This window comes from Pan paniscus, chromosome 14 (genome assembly GCF_029289425.2).
Source record: "Pan paniscus chromosome 14, NHGRI_mPanPan1-v2.0_pri, whole genome shotgun sequence".
Lineage (NCBI taxonomy): Eukaryota > Metazoa > Chordata > Mammalia > Primates > Hominidae > Pan > Pan paniscus.
Window position 1 is genome coordinate 62156747 of NC_073263.2, and position 23362 is coordinate 62180108.

Sequence of the window (23362 nt, forward strand, 5' to 3'; positions counted from 1 at the left end):
TGACTAGATAATTTTAAATGACCCATCTTTTAGTTTGATGATTCTTTCTTTTGTTTGTTCTAATCTGAAGCTTGCTGTAGTGTCAATTAGCTTCTTGATTTCTCACAATGGGAATTGATCCATGTATTGCTTTTAAATTGATGTGTCTATGGGGGAAAAGGAAAATTTAGAGCTTCCTATTCTGCAATTTTGCTAGTATCTTGCCTTGCTTTTTAAAAATGCATTTACTACATAGGTATGATTTCCTGAGTAATATATTTGTCTGATTATACTTTTGACCTGTGTATAAATGGAATCACACTATATATATTCTTATGTGTCTAGCTTTCTTCCCTCAACATAACTTTTGAGATTCACCTATATTGATGAATGTAGGTGTATTTAATTTGCTTTTACTGCTGTGTCATATACTGCTGCATAAATGTAACACAATTCATTTTTGCATTCTACTCTTGTACAGTTGTGTTTTCAGTTTTTTGGTTTTGCAAATAATACTCTTATGAACATTTTTAGGTATATCTTGGTGGACATATAACAGCTTCTCGAAGATTCATATGCAAATAAAATGGCAGGGTCATGAGGCATGCATATATTCAACTTTAAAAGATGATGCCTAAATATTTTACAAATTGTATTAATCTAAACTCGAGCTAATAATGTCTTCAAATTTCTTTTGTTTTACATCTTAGCCAATGTGTTTACATTTTTATCTCATTAGAATAAAATGATGTACTATAGTGGTTTTACTTTGCTTTTTCTTGATTAATAAAGAGCGTGAATTTTTTTTACATGTTTGATGGCCACTTGTGCTTCCTTCTCTCTGATATGCCTGTTAATATATTTTGACCATTTTAATATAGGGTAATTTGTCTTATTCTTAGTAACTTATAAGCATTCTGTATATATTCTGGACACTAACCTTTTAACAATCACAGATGCTGCAAATATCTCATAGTCTGTGGCTTGTCTTTCACTGCCTTTATGGGGTGTGTGTGTGTGTGTGTGTGTGTGTGTGTTGTCAGCTTTTTGGAATGAAATTCTTACTTTAAATGCAGTTTGATTCACTCATCTTTCTTTACAGTTTGCATTTTTGAGTCTTTTAAACAAAATTCTATCTTACACTGAAGCCATAAGATATTCTCTCATATTTTTTCCTAAAAGTTGTACCTTTTATGTTTAAGTTCTTGATCCACGTGGAATTGATTTTTGTGAATAGTAAAGTGGGTATTTGAATCAATTTTTCTCCCCATATGAGTTACAATCACTTGTTTTTCAGTCCATTCTTTCCTCATTAGCTGTAGTGGGTAGCACTGTTTTATATCAGGTATTAACATACACGTGGCCTATTTCTGGGCTCTCTATTCAGTTTCGTTAGTTTGTTTCTTGTGTCAGTATCATGGTGACTAAATTACTACAGGTTTATACTAAATAAATATCCAGGGGGGACAAACATTTCACATTTTTTTTTCTGTTAGGAGTGTTTTAGATAGTCTTAGATCGTTGATCTTCTATATAAATTTCAGAATCACATTTGCAAATTTCAGAAAATACACTGGTAGACTTTTACTGCAGTTGCATTGAATCTACAGAGTATGTTGGAAAGATTAATTTTTATAATATTGTTTACTTTTGTCCACAAACATGGTTATAAATTTATGTGTTTAAGTTTTAAAACTTTTTTCTTTTGCCTCAAAAAGTGACATTTATTTAAAGAAAAAAAAATGACAAGATATCCATCCCTTGGCTCCCTTCCCTACCCACTCCTGCTGCTTCTCAGCCCCCCAAGATTGAACGCTGGCTGGGGCTAGGTAGCAAGACAGCCCCTCAGATGAGGTCAGCAACATCGAGGGGCATTTCCTCAATGGAGGTGTTGTAGAAGGTCCTGATGTCTCGAAGAGTCCTCTTGTCTTCTTCTGTCACCATGTTAATATCCGCATCCTTAAGGTCAAACCATCTACCTCGACTGATTCTGTGGATATAGTTTTCCCTGTTGGTGGGAAGGTTATATTTGATGACTAAAGAAAGTTGTTGCATATCAGTATTTCTGGGCAGCAGGTCAGTGGTAATCAATACTCTGCTAGAGCCAGAATGAAACTCCCTCTGATCACATCGCGTTCCTTTTGGTCCATATCTCCATGCATGGCAGAGATGGTGAAATCTCGAGCATGCATCTTCGCAGTGAGCCAGTCCACCTTCCTTCAAGTGTTGATGAAGATGACTGCCTGGGTGGCAGTCAGGGTTTTATACAAGTCACACAGTGTGTCCAGCTTCTACCTCTTATTCCATGTTGACGTAGAATGAGCAGACACCCTCCAAGGTCAACTCTTCCTTCCTGACAAGAATCCAAATGGGGTCCCTCATGAACTTCTTGGTCACCTCAAGCACATCAGAAGGCATTATAGCTGACAGCAAAACAACCTAGGTGCTGCTGTTGAGCTTTTGGAATATGTCATAGATCTGGTCCTTGAATCCATGGCTTAACATTTCGTCAGCTTCGTCCAGTACAAACATCTTGATGTATTTGGGAGACAGGTATCTCCAGTTAAGCATATCAAACACATGACCAGGAGTACCCACGATGATATGGGGAGCTTCCATCTGCTGTTTCTATACCTCAGCACACACGTTGGTGCCCCAAATACAGGCGTGACAGGAGGCACCCATGTAGTCTCCTAGTGTCATGATCACCTTCTGTATCTGCTGAGCCGATTCTCAACTGGGTGCTAGGACCAAGGCCTGGGTGGCCTTTAGATCTAATTCAATCTGCTGCAGAATCGATATGGCAAATGTGGCCATTTTCCCAGTCCCAGATTGGGCTTGAGCGATCACATCATAACCCTTGATACAAGGTAGGATGGCTCACTGCTGGATGACAGAGGGCTTCTCAGAACTGTAGATGTACATGCCATGGAGGAGGGACTCTGAGAGGTTCATGTCATCAAAGCTGTCAACAACCTCATTCCAGTTACTCTCAATGACGTCTCCCGGCTCCATCCCATCAGGACCATGGTCTCTGGAATCCTGACTCACAGACATGATCCTTAGAAACTCTAAAACTATTTTTATAATTGTCTAAATAAAGATCTTCCACAACTTCTGTTAGATTTATTAGTAGGCATCTTTTTGTTGCTATTTTAAATAGCATTGTTTTAAAAGTAGAGTTTTCAGCCAGGTGCGGGGGCTCATGCCTGTAATCCCAGAATTTTGGGAGGCCAAGGCAGGCGGATCACGAGGTCAGGAGTTCAAGACCAGCCTGGCCAATATGGTGAAACCCTGTCTGTACTAAAAAATACAAAAATTAGCCAGGCGTAGTGGCCCACAACTGTAGTCCCACGTACTCAGGAGGCTGAGGCAGGAGAATTACTTGAACCCGGGAGGCGGCGGTTGCAATGAGCCAAGATCGTGCCACTACACTCCAGCCTGGTGACAGAGTGAGATTCCATCTCCAAAAAAAAAAAAAAAAAAAAAAAAAAGTAGAGTTTTCAAACTGTTAGTGGTTTACTGAAATGCAATAGAATTTTATATATTGATTTTATATCTAGCAACTTTGCTAAATTATATTAGCATATTAGTAGGATGGGAGAGTATAAGGTAGTGGTTAAGAGCACAAATTCTGGATTTGGACTGTCTGGGTCTATCCTCTGCTACTAACTTGTTATATAATCTTGGACAAGCTATATAGCTTGTTTTCTCATCTGCAAAAATGGATAACACTATACATACCTTATAAGATATTGTATTAAGTCCTGTAAAGTGCTCACAACAGTGCCTGATACATGGTCGTATCTAATAAATGTTAACTGTTAAATAGGACCTACAGTATGATGTTGAAATGGCATTTAGTGGGTTTTGTTTATATTTAATACAGCTTGAAATATTTGGCCTTTTAACTATACAGTTTCTTTCAATTAAAAAAAGACTTCATGAGGTGAGGAAGCTATATACTGCATTTCTCTTTTAGTGTTTCAATGAAAATTTTTCTTTCAATTAAAAAAAACTTCATGAGGTGAGGAAGCTATATACTGCATTTCTCTTCTTTTAGGTTTCAATAAAAATTTTAAAGTACTTTTTAAACTTAGCAATGACTAAAATTAACATCTTTTATCTTAAAAAGCATTAATGTTAATAACTCCCCACTCTTAAATCATTGCAGTATTTCAGTTCTGTCTTTATTTACAAAATCCAAAAAATCAGATATTATTATTTTGATTAATATATTCTACAGTTGATATTTGTTTACATTTACCTCATGTTTATTATTTTCTTGGCTCATAGTTTCTTTTTGCATTTTAGGCATTCCTTCTGAGATAATTTTTCTTCTTAGTAGTATTCCTCTTTTGGAAATTTCTTTGGTGTTTCTGTTGGCATAAACACTCTGTTTTTTTCTTATCTGACTTTTTTGAAAAAGTTTTCTTACCTTAACAATTATTTTATTTTTAGTTATGAATCTATAAGAGCTGTATAGTTTTCTTATTATAATTCTTTGTTATTTTTGTCTAGCATTAAAATCTATAATTCCACTCTCCTCTGGCTTCCATTGTTGTTGAAATTTTAAAGATAGTCTTGTTGTCTCTGATGTTCTGCAGTTACAATATAATGTAGATTTAGTTCTACTTATTTTTCCTTACGATTACATTGTTTCTGAATCTGAGGATTCATCTTATCAATTATGGGAAATTTCCAGTCATTTTCTCTTCGAATATTGCCAGTATCCACTTCCTTTTATTCTTTCCATCTGAAATTTTATACTTTCTACTTCTTCGGTTGTCTATATTAAGTTCTGGATAATTTTTTCAGATCTATGTTTCAGTTCATTAAATAGTTTTTACGCTGCTTCTCCTCTATTTAATTTGTAAAGATTTTTTTTTTTAATTTTCATTTTAGATTTTCACTTCTAGCAGTAAAAATTTGTGTTCTTTCAAAAGTCTGGGCATTTCTGTAGTGTCTTTTTCTACTGTCATACTTTTAATACCTCTAATTTTTAAAATGAATTTATTTTAACAAGCTTATTGAATTTATTTTAACAAGTTTTGTGAGTCTGATTCTGTAGCTGGTTGTTTTGGTTGACTTCTGTCCATGTTTCCATGGTCCTTATGTATTTTATTAGTTTTGATTGTGAATTAATGTTCCATGGAATCTTTAGGAATTTTTTGAAGTGTGGACTTAATGTGCCTTCTCTTCCGTAGGATCGTGTTTGCTTCTGCCAGATGCTAGAGGATGCTACTAACTTGAGTTCATTTTCAAATAAATTTTCAACTACACAGAAATAAAACTTCTGGTTCTAACTGCCTGTGAATGTGGGCTCCACCCAAAGCCTCACTTGACTCACTAGGTAGGCAGATATAAGCAAGAATCTTCCCCATCTCCCATTGTCCAACAGGGCTTTTCTTTAGATCGCTTATTGATGATGTAGCTTTACAAAAGCCCCAGCTTCATTCAATTGTCTCTGATCTAAAATTTTGTACTCTCTAAGCCCCAAGCTTGGTCTCTTGTCCTCCCCAGTCATGGGACCCTTAGAACTCTGGATTAAAACCACCAGAGATTGGTATATACCCTCAGAGCCATGCTGCTCCAAAGCTTGCCTACCTCTCGGGAAACACACTTTCTACTATTCCTGGAAATGCCGTCTTCCTGATCTCCATATTTTAAATTCTACATCATTTCACAGATTTTTTTTTTTTTTTTGAGACAGAGTCTTGTTATGTCGCCCAGGCTAGAGTGCTGTGGCATGATCTCAGCTCACTGCAACCTCTGCCTCCTGGGTTCAAGCGATTCTCCTGCCTCAGCCCCCCGAGTAGCTGGGACTACAGGTGCCCACCACCACTCCCAGCTAATTTTTGTATTTTTAGTAGAGACGGGGTTTCACCATCTTGGCCAGGCTGGTCTCAAACTCCTGACCTTGTGAGCCACCTGCCTCAGCCTCCCAAAGTGCTGGGGTTACAGGCGTGAGCCACCATGCCCGGCTGAAGTATTCTTTTACAGATAAAATAATAGTAGTTAATATTTGTTTTATTCTTCTAAGCATCAGGACTGTGTTACATGTTTTACATGAATTATCTAATTTAATGTGCAGAAGAACCCACTCTGGCATGTAAAATCTCATTTAGCAATGAGAAGACTGAGATCTTGGGAGGTTAATAACTAATACGAGGTCCAGCTCATACTGCTGGACAGTTCTGGAACCAGACTGTAACCAAGAGTGACCTGACTCCATTGAACCTTTTGTTCATTTCCTCCACTTTTTATAAGAAAATATTTCAAACATACGGAAAAATTGAAGTAATAAAACAATGAACTTATATTTGTTGCATTCAACTGTTATAAATTTTCTTTGCTTTCTCTCCCTGTGTATAAATACATATTTTTTTTGCTATACTATTTGAAGGTAAGTTTTAGATATCCTAGCACTTTACCCTCGATACTGAGACTTCATTCACAAAGTGAGCTTATAACTGTCTTCAAAGTGGTTGCTTTGGATTTTTTTTTTATTGCTTTCCTGAAAATAGAGGAAAATTCTTTGCTCGAAGGTAGGACTCTTTTATCTTTGAAATCTGAGCTTTAGCAAAGTGTCTGGTACGTACCAAGTGAATCAATGAAAAGTTTGTTAAAAAGAAGACCTAGGTTAATAAGAGAGGATGTAAAAGTTATCCAAGAAAAGAAACTTGTTCCAGTTTAGACAGTAAGAAAAAGGGATACATTGAAAAGGCTAGTTGTATTTCCCAGAAAATTCTGGTGGAACATTTTACGTTGACAAGAAGCAAAGAGAAAACATTCAGGTAAATCCATGCGTACAAACATTTATCCCATGTCATGCAATATGTTTTTCCCTAGCTAGGTGATGACCCTCCCTACCTGGGGTAGTAATTCTGTCTTCTCTCTGTGTATCTAGCCAATTATGTGGTTCCTGGTACAGTGGAATGAATGAATCAATGAATCCATTCCAATATAATGTTTATAGTAAAAATAATTTCCACTTATTACTACTGTTCCTGCTACTGAAGCCAGTTCTACAGATAAAATTACTGTTACTGAAACTGTTACTATCATGGAGATCTCTACGGGGAAAGTAGAGCCAAGTGAGGGAATATTATTCCCACCTTACAGTTCAGAAAGATTTGAAGGGAATTAGTTCAAACTTGAATGTAGATATTCTATCTGCAAGTCTAGTGTTTCCTTTATGCCATTCCTTTTGCTCTAGTGTTTCTTGAGCTTTCACTTTGTGCCAGCCACTCTTCTGCAGGTAAAGTAGCCATGAAACTAACAGCAGAAACAGCATGTTTGCAGAACTGCTGACTTTACTAATACCTGACATTCTGAAAAGAACATGACAGGTTTAGCTGCTTTTTAAACTCAATCCATTATAATTATGCACATGTTAACTGAATACTAAAATATACTTTTAGTTGAATATATACTTAGATATTTATAGGTATCACTTCTAAAATAGCATTATTTATAAAATGTATTTTATATGGATATACATAAATATATACACACACACACACACACATATAAATATATATGTATCTGTATATACTGTAGGACTTCTGCCTAATTCTGCATCCATGACTAAGGAAGCAGGAGGTAAGGAGTTAATGGACTAAGGCAGGCCTGAAATTCCTTAGGGTTGCACATGAGAGATGAAGGCAAGGGAGGAGCTAAGTGATTGCCTTGAATGTCAGCTGGAGTCGGGTTCTGAGTTTCGTGACCACTGGCTGCCCAGTGTATGAGTTAATTGTCCCAAAATATAGACCTTGGTTGTTTGCATACTTTTTGCCTCAATGCATCAGCTTCCGGGGCATGCTTATATTGAGGCATGTAAAAAATGTCTGGAGATGGCACATGACTGGCTTTCCCAGAAAAGCTTTTGTTGCTTTTATTCAACTCCCGAGTCAGTTTCTGTTTATACATTATCTTTCCTTCTAAGAGCTTTCTGCAAATGCACTAACTGCTACTAATCCACTCAGACTTTTGAAATGATTTTCAAGTTTTTAAAGAAAAGCAAACATTGCTAATATCAGGATGAATCTCTTGTGTGACAAATAGGTGTTCACTGGTGATGATCTGGTATGTTGGTTCAACATATTCTCCTGAAGACAGAGGATTTGTCCAGTTCTTAAGTCTTTATACTAATTCTTTAAAAAAAATTTAATTTTACTTTAAGTTCCAGGATACATGTGAAGGACATGCAGGTTTGTCTCATAGGTAAACGTGTGCTGTGGTGATTTGCTGCACTCATCAACCCATCACCCAGGTATTAAACCTTACATTCATTAGCTATTTATCATGATGTTCACCCTCCCCTGCCCATCTGACAGGCCCCAGTGTGTGTTGTTCCCCTCCCAGTGTTCTTGTGTCCTCATCATTCAGCTCTCACTTATAAGTGAGAACATGCAGTGTTTGGTTTTCAGTTCCTGCATTGGTTTGCTGAGGATAATGGCTTCCAGCTCCATCCATGTCCCTGCTAAGGACATGATCTCATTCCTTTTTTATGGCTGCATAGTATTCCATGGTGTGTATGTACCACATTTTTTTTTTATCCAGTCTGTCATCGATGGGCATTTAGGTTGATTCCATGTCTTTGGTATTGTGAATAGTGCTGTATATACTAATTCTTCAGCAACAATTTTTATCCCTCTGGTATTCAGTAATAATTTATCTGATGTTTATGATGCTTATCATCATCATCATCCATAAATCTATTACACAGGAGCAATGGAATACATTTTAAATATCAGGTATCAAGTATAGAAACATGATGCAACTACTAAAAATCAACTGCAAATTGACATTTTTCTTTTATGTAACATTCAGCCTTTTTGTAATAACTATATGATCTCCAGTTTCTCTGCATTGTAAGATGTGTTTCTGGCAAAAACATTGTGAATAATATAAATGCAATCTTTAAAAATAACTTGGTAATTTCTATAATCCTTTGTATTCGAGGCTTCAGACTTGTTAGGGGAATATAAAATATGGTTGTAGCAAGAAGTGCATTCTTAATGGCATCCTTAAACTCAAGTTCAGACCTTAAAGGTATTAACATAGAAATGGCACGGGTACTTTAGGTATTGGACAAACAAACCAAGTGTTAAAAAAAAATCAGAAAAGAGTGAGGAAACAAGACAAATGGAGAAATTTTTATTTAGATATTATTCATGTAGGGACCTTTGGATCTCATGGAAGGTAAGAGTAATTGCATACCCTTTGTAGGCTGAATCAAGTGGCCACATGGTGAAAAGTGGCTTCTTGATAGATAGAGCCAGACCAGAAAACATGCACATCTATCTGCTACATTTTATAACCATCTATTCTGTGAAAGGCAGTTAAAATGGAAACTGGACTCAGACCAAAGTCTTGATCCTCATTGAATGCAGGGAGAGAAGAGAAGACCAGGGAATGAAGGAGAAAAAATAATAAACAAAGCATTTTTATTTAGTTTTTAAATGTTTAAGGTATAAGTTGGGAGCTGACAGAGGCTGGAAATATGGGTCTTAAATAAAGGAGAACTTTTAATGATGTTGTATTACTACTTTTAAAAACACTTTCAGACTCTTTCACACCCTAGTGTTGATGGCAGAAAGCTTAAGTTTGAATATTTGCCCTGCCACTTAATAGCTCTGTGATACTGGGTGATTTTATGAACCCTAGATTTCTTATCTAAAATATGGGGTTATTGACATCTATCATAGGGTTGTTTTGAAGGTTAATATATATACAAAAAAGTCTGCTACAATGACTAATACTGGCCAGGCACATAATACTGGCGTCTTGGTTTGTTTTGTGCTGATATTACAGAATAACAGGCACTAGGTAATTTATAAAGAAAATAAATTCATTTCTCACAGTTCTGGAGGCTGGGAAGTCCAAGATTGAGGGGCTAGTCAGCATCTGGTGAGGGCCTTCTTGCTGTGTCATAACATGGAAAAAGCCATCACAGGGGTGAGGGAGGGTGAGAGAAGGTGAGAGAGGTCAAGAAGGGGGTTGAACCTACTTTTGTTTATTTTTTGTTATTTTATTTTTTTGAGTCTGAGTCACTCTGTCACCCAGGCTGGAGTGCAATGGCATGATCTAGGCTCACTGCAACCTCCGCCTCCTGGGTTCAAGTGATTCTCTTGCCTCAGCCTCCTGAGTAGCTGGGATTACAGTCGTGAACCACCATGCCCGGCTAATTTTTATATGTTTAGTAGAGATGGGGTTTCACTAGGCTGGTCTCAAACTCCTGACCTCAAGTGATCTGCCTGCCTCAGCCTCCAAAAGTGCCAGGATTACAGGTGTGATTCACCTTGCACAGTCTGAACCTGCTTTTAGAACAAACCTACTCTTGTGGTAAAAAACCCCACTGTGTGGTAGTAACATTAATTCATTCTAAGGGCAGATCCCTTGTGATGTAGTCTCCTCTTAACATTCCTACCTCTCAACACTGTTGCATTGGGGATTAAGTTTCTAGCATGTGAACTTTGGGGGACACAATCATAGCAAATGATAATTTTGTGTTAAATTCAAATTTCTTTCGTGTGTTTTGTCTCTTATAGTATGAGCACCCTCCTGTCAAAATCACAGCCCCGCCAGGTACATGGCTGGAAGGGGAGGTGATGTTTAACAGAAGCTCGTGGCAGCCCTCCCTCTTGTCATTTCCTTCACTCCCTAGGTGCTGTTCTCTGGGCACAGCTGCCAATGGAGTCCCAGGGTGGCCACAACAGTGCTGTCTGTGCCCAGGGCAGTGTTCCAGCTGCTCACAGTGCTGCATGCCTTGATTACTCTGTGAATCACAGCCACACTGGTTCCACGTGGAAGGGCTCCATGCTCCCTCCCTCACTCTGAGTCTCCTTCTTCTAATGTGGCACCCAAGCAGTGCCAGTCACATTGCTGCTAAGAAGCTAAGATTCTATATACAAACAAACCTTTTCTATTATCTTTGACTCATTTGGGCAACTTTAGTATTTTCACTTCCTTTTTCAATCCAGAGGGGCCGTGCTTGGCACACCAGAGCCCTGCTCCAGGAGTGATACTGCGGTAGACATTTTTGTACATATATTTACCTTCAAAACAACTCTACGACAGATATCAACCCCGTATCTTAAGAAATCTGGATTTTATAAAACCATTCAATGTGGCAGAGTGACTCTCCTTAGGGTTCAGTGGTGAGTCTCTGGGCTCTCGCAGAAAACACGCACCTCCCTGTCTCCCACGTTTATTTCTTTCCCCTAGTTACCAAGGGGAAAACGTGTTCTCATAGATCCCTTCCCAAACGAAATCAGGTCATGAGAAAAGATAACTCTTAGGCCCCCTGCCTGCTAACAGCTTGAAACTCAGGATGGAAGCAACCCACGAGCAGAGCTCTGTATGGGTGCAGGCCTCATTCTCTATCATAGCACCTTACTTTCTTCATTGGTTTCTCTTTAATCCAAAATAACCTTGTTTATCAATTTAATTGTTTATTTTCTATTTCTGCACCTAGACTATAAATCCCCTGATGGCAACATCATGTTTTTATTCCTCTGCTATTATACTCCTAATACCAAGTCTCTGATATATAGAAATTGAATAAACAGAGGAACAAATCTTTTCTATTAACCGTGCCTCATTTGGTCAACTTACTTTAATATTTTCACTTCCTTTTTCAATCCAGAGGGGCCCTGCTTTTGTCACACCACAGCCCTGCCCCAGGACTGATTAATCTCTCATCTGTGCTCCTATTTCAACCTGTAAATGTCGCATGCATGCCCAGAGCTCTGTGGGAGTGTGTGGGGACTGAGATTGAGCTGGCTGATTGTGATGCGACACCCCAGTGTTCCCTAAGAGGCTCTTCCTTTCTGTGGACAGAGTTGCTAGGGATGCTTCAGTGGCTCTTCTCATCTTGGCAAGGGAATGGATTTAGCTCTTTCCTGGGTCAATGCTAGCTCCAGTCTCCATGTTTGTATTAAAAGGTTAATTGCTTTACACCTACACATTCCCAGCCTGGCTTTTCTAAGGAAGAAAAACAGCCACAACCAGAGCCGTGTTTCTACTCTAATATAATTCGCTGCATCAAGTACACAGAATCTCTTTATTGGAGGCCAAATGCACATTCCCATTTGAGAGGCGGTTGCTGCTGGCTGGCTGGATAACTGCTCGTTCTGAAACCCTTGAAGACATTGCTTGGTCTTTCTATTTGCTGTGGGCTGGTGGAGAATGGTTTCTTATTTTCTAAGGGCAGCCTTTAATGAGCACCCAGTGGCTTTTTGATGTTGCCCTCCCACAGACTGTGGGTAGAGGCATTGCTAGGAATCATACATTTTCATCTGTGGAAGTATTTTGTATTGAACCCTGTCAAAAATAACACTGCCTTTGGGAGGCAGAAAATCCAATTTGATAGCTATGTTTCTGATTTTTTTTTTCTCTTAGATACATTCTATCTGTTAGGGTAGTTAGGGTATAGTCTTTGGACCTCAGCTATTTTTCACCTGGAAAGTAATTTAGGATGGAGCCCTGTGCTGTTGTTAGTGATGACTTGGATAACTATATTTGCAAGCAGTTCTCTCCTAAACCCAAATTAATATACCTGTAAAGAGTGGGGAGAAGAAAGGAGTAGTGATTTGTCCCTATGCTTTCCCTGGGAACTCTCCATATGCATAAGGTACTCAGGAATGTTAATTTCATGAGGATTCTCCTCTCCCAACTGCTTTCTTCCACTAAACATCCTGTGAGAAAGCAAAAGAGGAGTTTTGGGGCTGACAGTGGGAGGCTTCTGGGACCTGAAATGACTCCTTTCTAAATGGAGAAGAGTGTAGGATGGGGATTGTTTTCCCAGAAAGACAAAGATCTCATCCTAAGTTTGCAAATAGTCTTTCATATGATTTATTCATTCATTTATTCAACATGTATCTATTGTGTTTCAGGCAGGGCTATAAATAATAACACCTGGATCTTGACTTCAACATCTTAAAGTGTAGTGGGAGGTAGAGATATGCAAATGAACAAATACAATAAAGCATGAGAAGGACTGAAATTTAGGCATGTACAGACACGATGTCAGCTTGGAGCAGTGTTTCTTAATCTATTTTCCCCATTACCACCCTCTATATGAGCCTTTTAAGACTCTTTCCCCCAATCATCCCCCTTCTTTAAATTTATTACCACATGTATACTGTATATTTATGTTCTAGTAGGTCTATTTGTGTTTTACTGCAAAAAAAAAGTAAGATTTTTGTCCCCCTAACTTTGGAGGCTGTTATGGACTGAATATTTGTGTTCCTCCCACACAAATTCATATGTTGAAATCCTAACCCTCAATGTGATAATACTAGGATGTGGGGCCTTTGGGAGGTAATTAGGTCAGGAAGGAGGAACTCCCATAATGGGAATCGTACTCTCATAAGAAAGAGACATGAGAGCTGGCTCTTGCTCTTTCTTGTCTCTGCTTTGTGAAGATACAAGAAAATGGCTGCCTGCAAACCAGGAAGTATGCCCCTACTAGACACCAGATCTCTTGCGGCCTTGATCTTGGACTTCTCTACTTCCAGAATGATGAGAAATAAATTTATCTTGTTTATAATCTATCCAGTTTATGCTATTCTGTTATAGCAGGCAAACTGACTAATACAGAGGTGCCGTCACCTCCATTAAAAATGTATCACCTAAAGGAAGAAAGTCTTTCTCACTCAGGAGAGTCCAGTAGGACCTAGTAGAAGAGAGAGTATTAAAGGATGAGTAGGCAACCTCTCAGGGAGAAAAAATGAATAGTTGCATAAGAATAGGGAATAACATGTGCAAAAGTTCAGGGGTATGAAGGTGTTGGGGCTCAGAGTACAATATCCCAAAATGAAGGCCTTGGAAGCAGCCTCAGAAGCAAAAGTTTCTCCTTGACCTTTTACTTCCCTCTTGTCTCTCAGTCCCATTCTTCCCCAAGGTTTGTCATAGAAACTAGAATCCGTCTTCTCCAAGGCAGGTCATAGAAGGAAGAACCCCTAGCCAGGCATGGTGGCTCATACCTGTAATCCCAGCACTTTGGGAGGCCGAGGTAGGCGGACCACGAGGTCAGGAGTTTGAGACCAGCCTGACCAACATGGTGAAACCCCGTCTCTACTAAAAATACAAAAATTAGCCAGGTGTGATGGCATGTGCCTGTAATCCCAGCTATTCAGGAGCCTGAGGCAGGAGAATTGCTTGAACCCGGGAAGTGGAGGTGGCAGTGAGCCAAGATCACCACTGCATTCCAGTCTGGGTGACAGAGAGAGACTCTGTCTCAAAAAAGAACCCTTTTGCCCTAAAGCCAGCCATAAAACCTAAATATATTACTCTAATTTTCCCTCTGCCTTTCTGAATAAAAATTGGTCATAAATTTTCTGACCTACCTTGTTTGTAGGTCATAAGACCCCCCACTTCAGAAAGGGACCTGCCTCCACACAAAAGGAAGGAATATGTGCTCAAAGAGACCAAGAAGAATCTAGAGAGACAAGTCTTGCTGGGTTTCCCAGCTCAGTCTATTAACATTAGATTGTACCCTTTTTTCCCAATCATATTTCTACATGGCTGTCCATACGTTGTTGAAGCTCAGCAAAAAAATGGATAACTTCCCCTGAATCTTCAGGTCTTTGTTCTGAAGGCTTCTATTTATACACATTAAATACATTCATATGCCTTTTCTATAATTTATCCACTTTTGTGAGTTGATTTTTCAGCAAACCTTCAGAGGACCAAGGGGAAAGCTCTCCCATGGGCCCTAGAAAGGGGACAGTTTAGCATATAGCATGCACAGGTAGAAATAAACCTCTTTAGGCTGAGTTCTGTTCAAGGTGCTGCTTACCTGGTTTGCCTATCAAATGCACCAACATATTGATTCTAATGGGCAAGTTCTACCTAGTTCAAATAGGTATCTATGAAAATTTGAAAAGATTCTTACTCATATGACTTTATTGGCACAACAAAGAATTTGTCAGTAATGTTTGAGTTCAGAATCTGTAATAAAAATGTTTATTATATAAAAACCTATAAAAGGTATGCAGTAGAATCTGGTCTTAAGCACCATTTTATCTTCACTTAGTAACTGGAGTAAACTCATAATTTGTGCTGTAAGGGTTGAATTAAGAGAAGTATGAGTTTGGGGTTAAACTGAATTAGTGTTCAAATTCTGAATCTATTGATGAATTGAATGGCTTTGACTAAACACATCCCTCAATTTCCCCATCTGTGAAACGGGGAAGAATATCTATATCATGGGTATACTGTAAAGATTCACTCACCTATCCTTTAAAAATATACCTGGGAGAGGATAGTCCAGAAGGCACTCCATTTACCAAATTTTATGGACTGAATGTGTCCCCACAAAGCTCATAAGTTAAAACCCTATCCCAATGTGATGGTAGTTAGAGGTAGGGCCTTTGGGAGGTGCTGTCATTTGAATATCCCCTCCAAAACTTATGTTGAAATTTAATTGCATTGTGATAATATTAAAAAGTGGAACCATTACGAGGTGATTAGACCATGAGGGCTGTTCTCATTGATGGATTATATCTCATTATTGCAAGAGTGGGTTAGATATCGCCAGAGTGGGTTTTTATAAAAGCGAGTTTGGCACTCTCTTGCCCTCTTGCTCTCAGGCATACTCTCTTTCCCTTCCACCTGATGCCATGGGATGATGCAGCAAGAAGGCCCTGGCCAGATGCTGGCACCTTGATGTTGGACTTCTCAGCCTCCAGATCTGTGAGAAATAAATTTTATTTCCTTATAAATTACCTGGTATGTGGTGTTCTGTTAAACAACACAACATGGACTAAGAAGGTAATTAGGTTATGAGGATGAAGCTATCATGAATGGGATTAGTGCTCTTATAAGAGGCCAGAGAGCAAACTAGTTCTGTTTCTGCCATGTGAGGACACAAAGAGAAGCCAGCTGCCTGCAGCTGGGAAGAGGGCCCTCATGAGAACCTGACCATGCTGGCACCGTGATCTAAACTTCCAACTTCCAGAACTGTGCAAAATAAATGTTTGTTTTTTAAACCACACAATCTATGGTAATTTGTTTTAGCAGCCTGAACTAAGACACCAGGGGACTGAGAAAACAGTAAGGGGTGCACCAGCATCTTTAAAGAGCTTTGTGGTAGTTATTCTCTGTAGGTCAGAAAAGTGAGTGGGAAATACATTGAAATGAACTCCCTGAATTCAGAAAGGGTAAGAGGAATTCAGGGAGTCTGTTCTGAAGCCAGTGGGGATAATGGAAATTTAATGGGGATAATGGTCAAGGGTTAGATGGCGGTCAGGTAGTAAGATGAGGCAAAGTAAGCATGTTATTGTAATGAACAGCAGAGCTAAAATTTGACCATTCTGATGTCAAATCAGAATGGTTTGACATGGATATTTTTGGTGTTGACTAATTGATCATGGTATCCCTAGGACTAAGATAGACAAGCAGTCTACTAACACTTTACTTGATTTGAATAAGTGGGAAAGCTCTAGGTCTTGTGAGCAGTTGACTAACTCTAATCACCACAAAAAATGTTGTAGCCCCTCAATCTGTTCCTGGACTGACCCAGCTCACACAGTCCCTTAAGTGAAGAGAAGCCTGGGTCTCTTTGAGGAAGAATCCTGCTACTCTGCCAGAAATTACACTGTAAATCTTATTCTCTACTTTCTTTAAAAGGACCTGTGGTTACTTACCTGGGTGTCTGTGAATTGGGAAAGGAGAACTAATTAGACATTTTGGCTCTGAAGTGACACTAATTGTTGGAGACTCAAAACATCTCAGTGGTCTACCTATAAGAATAAGGACTTAAGGAAATGAGATAATTAATGGAATTTTGGCTTGTATCCATCTCAAAGTGGCTCAATTGGTCCCCAAAGCTATTCAATGTTTATTTTCTCAGGTCAGAAATTTATAGTTGGAGGAGACATACTTAGCCGCTGGGAGAACCCTCACTCTGATTCCCTCACACATGGAGAGAGGGCTGTCTTGTAGGAAAAGCTGTGTGGAAGCCACTAGGATGGCTCTGTTCGAAAAATCATACACTAAAAGCTATGTTGTATTCCTGGAGGGGTTTTTCAGATCTCTGCCAGTATCAAGGACTTGAAGGATATGGGAGTGGTGATTCCTACCATATCCTAATTCAACTCACCTATTTGGCCTTTGCAGAGAGTAGATGGATCTTAGAGAACAACAGTAGTATTTTTGAAAACTGAACCAAGTGATGAATCTTATTACAACTGTTATTCTAGATAGGGTTTATTTATTGGAGAAAACATCAATACCCCTGGTACCTGCTACACAACTTGAATAGGTTGTAATCCCTGGTTACTCACCCAAATATGAATCTAGGTGGTGCTACAAAGGTGTTTTGTAAATTTGATCAAATTCTATAACCAGTTGATGTTAAGTAAGGGAGATTATTCTAGGTGGTTTGGGAGCAGCTGATTCACTCAGTTGAAACATCTGAATAGCAGAGCCGATGCTTCCCTGAAGAAGCAGAAATTCCATCTGTGAACAGCAGCATATGCACCCATGCCTGAGTGTTCCAGCCTGTCCTTCTGACAGGCTGTCCTATGAATTTCAGACTTGCCCAGCCAGCCTCTACAATTCCATAAACCAATTCCCTGCCATCAATCATGTATATATATATAGAACATATATATATGTTCATATATATATAGAACATATATATATGTTCTATTTCAATGCTGATACAGTGTTTTTTTTTCTCAATTCTTGTTAACAGACATCATCAGAAGCCATTTGCTTTTAATAAGCAAAGCCAGCAATACTTCTTCAGTATCCCACCTCAGGATTAAAATTCCTCTCCAATTCTCTTACCATCTTGTCCATAGGAAACTTGATTACCTCTTCATTCCATAAGACATTGTGCTGCACCACTAATTTAATGATGTTGAGCTAATTGAACTAGTGAGCAGAAAGTAGCAACTACTCTAGATATCTTGGTAAAACACATGCAAAATAGAGGGTAGAAAATGACTAAGCCCCTCCACTCCCCAAACAAATGTAGAGACCTTTCACTTTGTTAAATTTCTAGGCAATCTCATGGTACATTGACATATTCCTTCCAAATTGAAGAATAAAGTTGCTGCATGTAAACTCTTTTACAACAAAGATAGTGGCATAGCGTTGATCTCTGCCACTAAGCAGTATAACCCAACAGATCGATTTGATGGTACTTGCAGTGGCAGAAATGCTCTATGGGGCCTTTAGCAGATTGTAATATGTGAATGATATCACTAACCTTTAGAATTTTGGAGTGAAGCTATGTGAGCTTTTTCAGATAACTATTTTGAGAAACAACTTCAGGCTTGCTATTAGGCCCTACACATGACATCATCAACTTATTATAACTATCATAATGTATTTGTTATCTGATTCAATAATACGCTGTAGCATGTGTGTAGCAGCATTCTATCAAGTGTAGGTGGTATATGTGAGACTAAGTTTGAATAGATCTTGTAGTCTCAGATAAGTTGCACAGGCAAGTAGTACAGATGTCCATGGTCATTCCTCTGGCCACATTGCTTTCTCCTTCCAAGTCTGTACCCATGGCCTTAGGCGAAGTTCTCTCATTACTTGATGGCTAAGGAAGATAAAATAGGGCCTACTCTACAGATGATTTTGCAAAATGTGCTGGCATCACCAGAAAGTGTACAGAGATAGCACTGGAACCCTACTCTGGGGTATTTTTGAAAAATAGTGGTGGATATGGAATACTATGCAGCCATAAAAAAGGATGAGTTCATGTCCTTTGTAGCAACATGGATGAAGCTGGAAACCATCATTCTGAGCAAACTATCGCAAGGACAGAAAACCAAACACTGCATGTTCTCACTCATAGGTGGGAACTGAACAATGAGAACACTTGGACACAGGTTGGGGAACATCACACACCGGGGCCTGTTGTGGGGTGGGGGGATGGGGGAGGGATAGCATTAGGAGAAATACCTAATGTAAATGACGAGTTAATGGGTGCAGCAAACCAACACGACACACGTATACATATGTAACCTGCACATTGTGCACATGTACCCTAGAACTTAAAATATAAAAAAATTATTTAAAAAAATGTGGTGGAGAGAAATTCTCTCAAGCGAGGCAGTACTTTGAGCACTACTCTTTTTTTTCCATTTTTCGTGGAAGGAGAGAGATGATCAGAGGTAGGTAGAGATCTGCATCATTTCATGGTAAGTGGATGACAGTTCGGCTTGATGGTCAGGGACTTGGAAGGAACAAGATTGGAAAGTTAACAACTAGGAGGTCTGGGAAGAAGTACATAGATGAATCTGTCCAAAAGGGTATAGATTGTCCATATATTTGTGTCCCATGTTAATGCTTGCCAAAGAAAAATCTCAGCAGAGAAATTATCAGGCAGATGAAATGACCCATTTTGTAGATAGTGGTCAGTCTCTTTCCCCAGACACCTATGTCCTTTCTAGTGGACTCAGGAACAAATGACCATGGTGGCAGGGATGAAAGTTATGCCCAGGTTCATTCAGCAACATGGACTTTTACTCACCAGGGCTGATTGCCCATAGCCACTGCTGAGTGTGCAATATGCCAACAGAAGAGATCAAGACTGAGCCCTGGATTTGGCTCCACTTTCTGGGATAACCAGCCAGCCACTGGGTGGCAGTGTGATTATGCTGCACTAAATTAACTTGGAAGAGACAGAACTTTGTTCTTACTGAAATAGATACTGTACATGTGTATTTGCCTTCTCTGTTATATTTCTTCTGACAAATCCACCATCCATGGATTTACAGAATGTTATATTCACTGTCATGGTATTCCACACAGCATTGCTTCTGTCAGAGCAACTCATTTTATAGAAGATGGGCTCATGCTCATGGAATTCAGTTTTTTTTTTTTTTTTTTTTTTGAGAGGGAGTGATTGGGATACTTTTTCTTCTTCTTCTTTTTTTGAGAGCGTCTCGCTCTTGTCGCCCAGGCTGGAGTGCAATGGCGTGATCTCGGCTCACTGCAACCTCTGCCTCCCAGGTTCAAGTGATTCTCCTGCCTCAGCCTTCTGAGTAGCTGGGACTACAGGTACGCACCACCATACCCAGCTAATTTTTGTATTTTTAGCAGAGACGGGCTTTCACCGTGTTGGCCAGGATGGTCTTGATTTCTTGACTTTGTGATCCCGACCGCCTTGGCCTACCAAAGTGCTGAGATTACAAGCATGAGCCACCATGCCCAGCTAAATTCACTGCTCTTATCATCATCTCCCTTATCCTGAGAGGATGGTGGATGTCTTTGAAGACTGAGTTAGAGCACCATCTGGGTGGGAATGCCATGTGGGGCTATAGTAATGTCCTCCAGGATGAAGTAGTCTCTGAATTGTTGACAGTTATATGGTCCTGTTTCTCTCATTCTGAATTAAGCCATGGTTTGTTTATTGCCAGTCACCTGGCAACTTAGTGTTTCTCATGCTAGTAAAACAACAGGCAAAAAGAAGCAATTACCATACTGGGTGATTTATCCCGACTGTCAAGAGACTAGCTATTACACAATTGGGCCAGAGAAGACTGTATGTGGAGTGCTAGAGATATGTGTGTGGGGAGGTACTTTTTTAGTATTCTCATGTTCTGTTGACAGAGGTAATAGAAAACCACCCCAAACCAGCAGGGCCTTTAGGAATGAAGCCGTGTGTTACTCCACATTGACTGAAGTCAATATAGAATAGGTAGGTGACAGCAAAGTCAATATAGAATAGGTAGTAGAGAAAGGACATTGTAAATACTTCTATAACTATGCAACCAGTTACAGAATTTTTAGTATTTATATGTTTTCTTCCTTGCTTTTATATGGATATGTTTGTATATAATATATATTAGCAAATTATAAAATTTCTTTCCCCCTCTTTCCTTTTCCTACCAACTAATATAAGACTAATAGTGTGTAATTTGGGGGCTGTGTATGGTAGCGCATGCCTGTAGACCCACTTATTTGGGAGGCTGAGGTGGTATGATCACTTGAGCCCAGGAGTTTGAGGTTACAGTGAGCTATGATTATGCCACTGCACCCCAGTCTGGGTGACAGAATGAGACCCTGTCTCTTTAAAAAAAAAAAAGAGTAATAGTGATTATATCTTATTTAAGTTACAAGATGTCAAAGCAAGCATGTAACTCAGGGAGAAGAGTAATAAATATCACCTGAAGATGTATTAAGTATGTGTATCCTTTTTTTAGGGAAGGCATTAGCAGTTTTTGGTTGTATGATAAAAATTGAGCATCCCTAATCCAAAAATACAAAATACAAAATGCTCAAAAATCCAGAACTTTTGACCACTAACATGACACAAAAAATATGCTCATTGGAGCATTTTGAATTTCGGATTTGGGATGCTCAACTGGTAAGTATTTGCAAATATTCCAAAATTTGAAATATGAAACACTTGTGGGGCAAGCATTTTGGATAACCTGTCACTGCATCATATTAAGTAGAAGCATCTTTTTACTATTATCTTCATTTGACAGTTAAGGACGGTTAAACGAGGTATATGTGGCTGCTAGGCTGAAAGGGTTGCAAAGTCCTAGATTGTGCTATTGTCAATTTAGAAACTGAATTTTCTAGAATCCCTTATATGATTAGGTTAGAAGTAGCTGATAGAGGAAATTGCACAAGATTTAGGAGGGAGAGTAAATCAGTGGCTATTATTTTTGGAAGGTTGTAGTGCTCAGAGAGTGTGGCAGTCAGGTGCAGAGGTGTCTGTGAGGTCTCAGCTGGTCCTTGCTCTCCTCTGCTCCGTGTCTAGCTCATCTTTCTGTTATAACTGCTGGCCCTGCTGACCAACGGTGGTCCCAAGCCTACCAACAGATGTTTGGCTGTGAACCTGCACAGGTGGTAGCTACACACAAATCCAACTTCCCATAGATAACCTCCATGTGCCCCATCATTGTGTTCCCAATTTGGTGGCTAGAAATGCTTGGCTTCTTGGATTTCCCTGCACGCTCCAAATTATCCACCCAGGCCAGCTAGGCAGGCAGATTTAGTAACTCTCATTTTTTATTGTGACTCTGCAAATTCCTCTTGAAGACCTTTACTTCCCCAGCATCTCCCTCGCAAGTTTAAATTTTAATCTCTATAACAAATTCCTTATTTCCATACTAGTAATTGTAATATGCTCTGCCTCCCTGACTGAATCCTGAATAATGATCTTACTCAAGGACATTGGCATTGTAGTTGTTCCCCCTTTCTTCTGCATCATAAATTATCACCTCTTTAGCAGGTCATTCATTCCCACCAGGTAAACATGGTATAGTTTTCTCCAATTTAAACAGGTAAATACTCTCTTAATCTCACATCTTTTTTTCAGTAACACTTATTTGTTTCCAGTTATAGCAAAGCTTCTTAGGACATTTGTCTATCATCAGGGTGTCCAATTCCTATCCTTCTTTTTCTTTTTTGAATTTATTGCAACCAAGTTTCTCCCCATCACCTTTCACAAAAACCGCGCTTCCCTATTGCTGTTTTCAATAGACAATTCTAATTCCTTATTTTACTTCACTCCTCAGTTGATCATTCATTCCTTCTTGCAACCCTTTCTTCACTTGGCCAAGGATGTTCTCTCTCTTTTTTCTGTAGCACAACTGTTTATCTCTTTGTAGCAATTGTGAATGAGAGTTCCTTCCTGATTTGGCTCTATGCTTTATTGTTGGTGTTTAGGAATGCTTGTGATTTTCACACATTGATTTTGTATCCTGAGCTTTGCTAAAGTTGCTTATCAGCTTAAGGAGATTTGGTCTGAGATGATTCTATATTTCTAAATATAGAATCATGTCATCTGCAAACAGAGACAAGTTGACTTCCTCTTTTCCTTTTTGAATATCCTTTATTTGTTTCTCTTGTCTGATTGCCCTGGCCAGAACTTGAGAAGGCACCCTTGTCTTGTGCCGGTTTTCAAAGGGAATGCTTCCAGCTTTTGTCCATTCAGTATGATATTGGTTGTGGGTTTGTCATAAACAGCTCTTATTATTTTGAGATATGTCCCATCAATACCTAGTTTATCGAGAGTTTTTAACATGAAGGGACGTTGAATTTTATTGAAGGCCTCTTCTGCATCTATTGAGATAATCATGTGGTTTTTGTCATTGGTTCTGTTTATGTGATCGATTATGTTTATTGATTTGCATATGTTGAACCAGCCTTGCATCTGAGGGATGAAGCCAACTGGATCATGCTGGATAAGCTTTTTGATGTGCTGCCGGATTCAGTTTGCCAGTATTTTACTGAAGATTTTGCATCCGTATTCATCAGGGATATTGGCCTGAAGTTTTCCTTTTTGTTGTTGTTGTGTCTCTGCCAAGTTTTGGTATCAGGATGAAGCTGGCCTCGTAAAATGAGTTAGGGAGGAGTCGCTCCTTTTCAATTGTTTGGAACAATTTCAGAA

General features: G+C 39.1%; 1 pseudogene; it reads right to left on the reverse strand.

Annotated features, from left to right (window-relative positions):
* Window positions 1-1824: 1824 nt before the first annotated feature.
* Window positions 1825-3036, reverse strand: LOC100988075 (eukaryotic initiation factor 4A-I-like; annotated as a pseudogene).
* Window positions 3037-23362: the final 20326 nt, after the last annotated feature.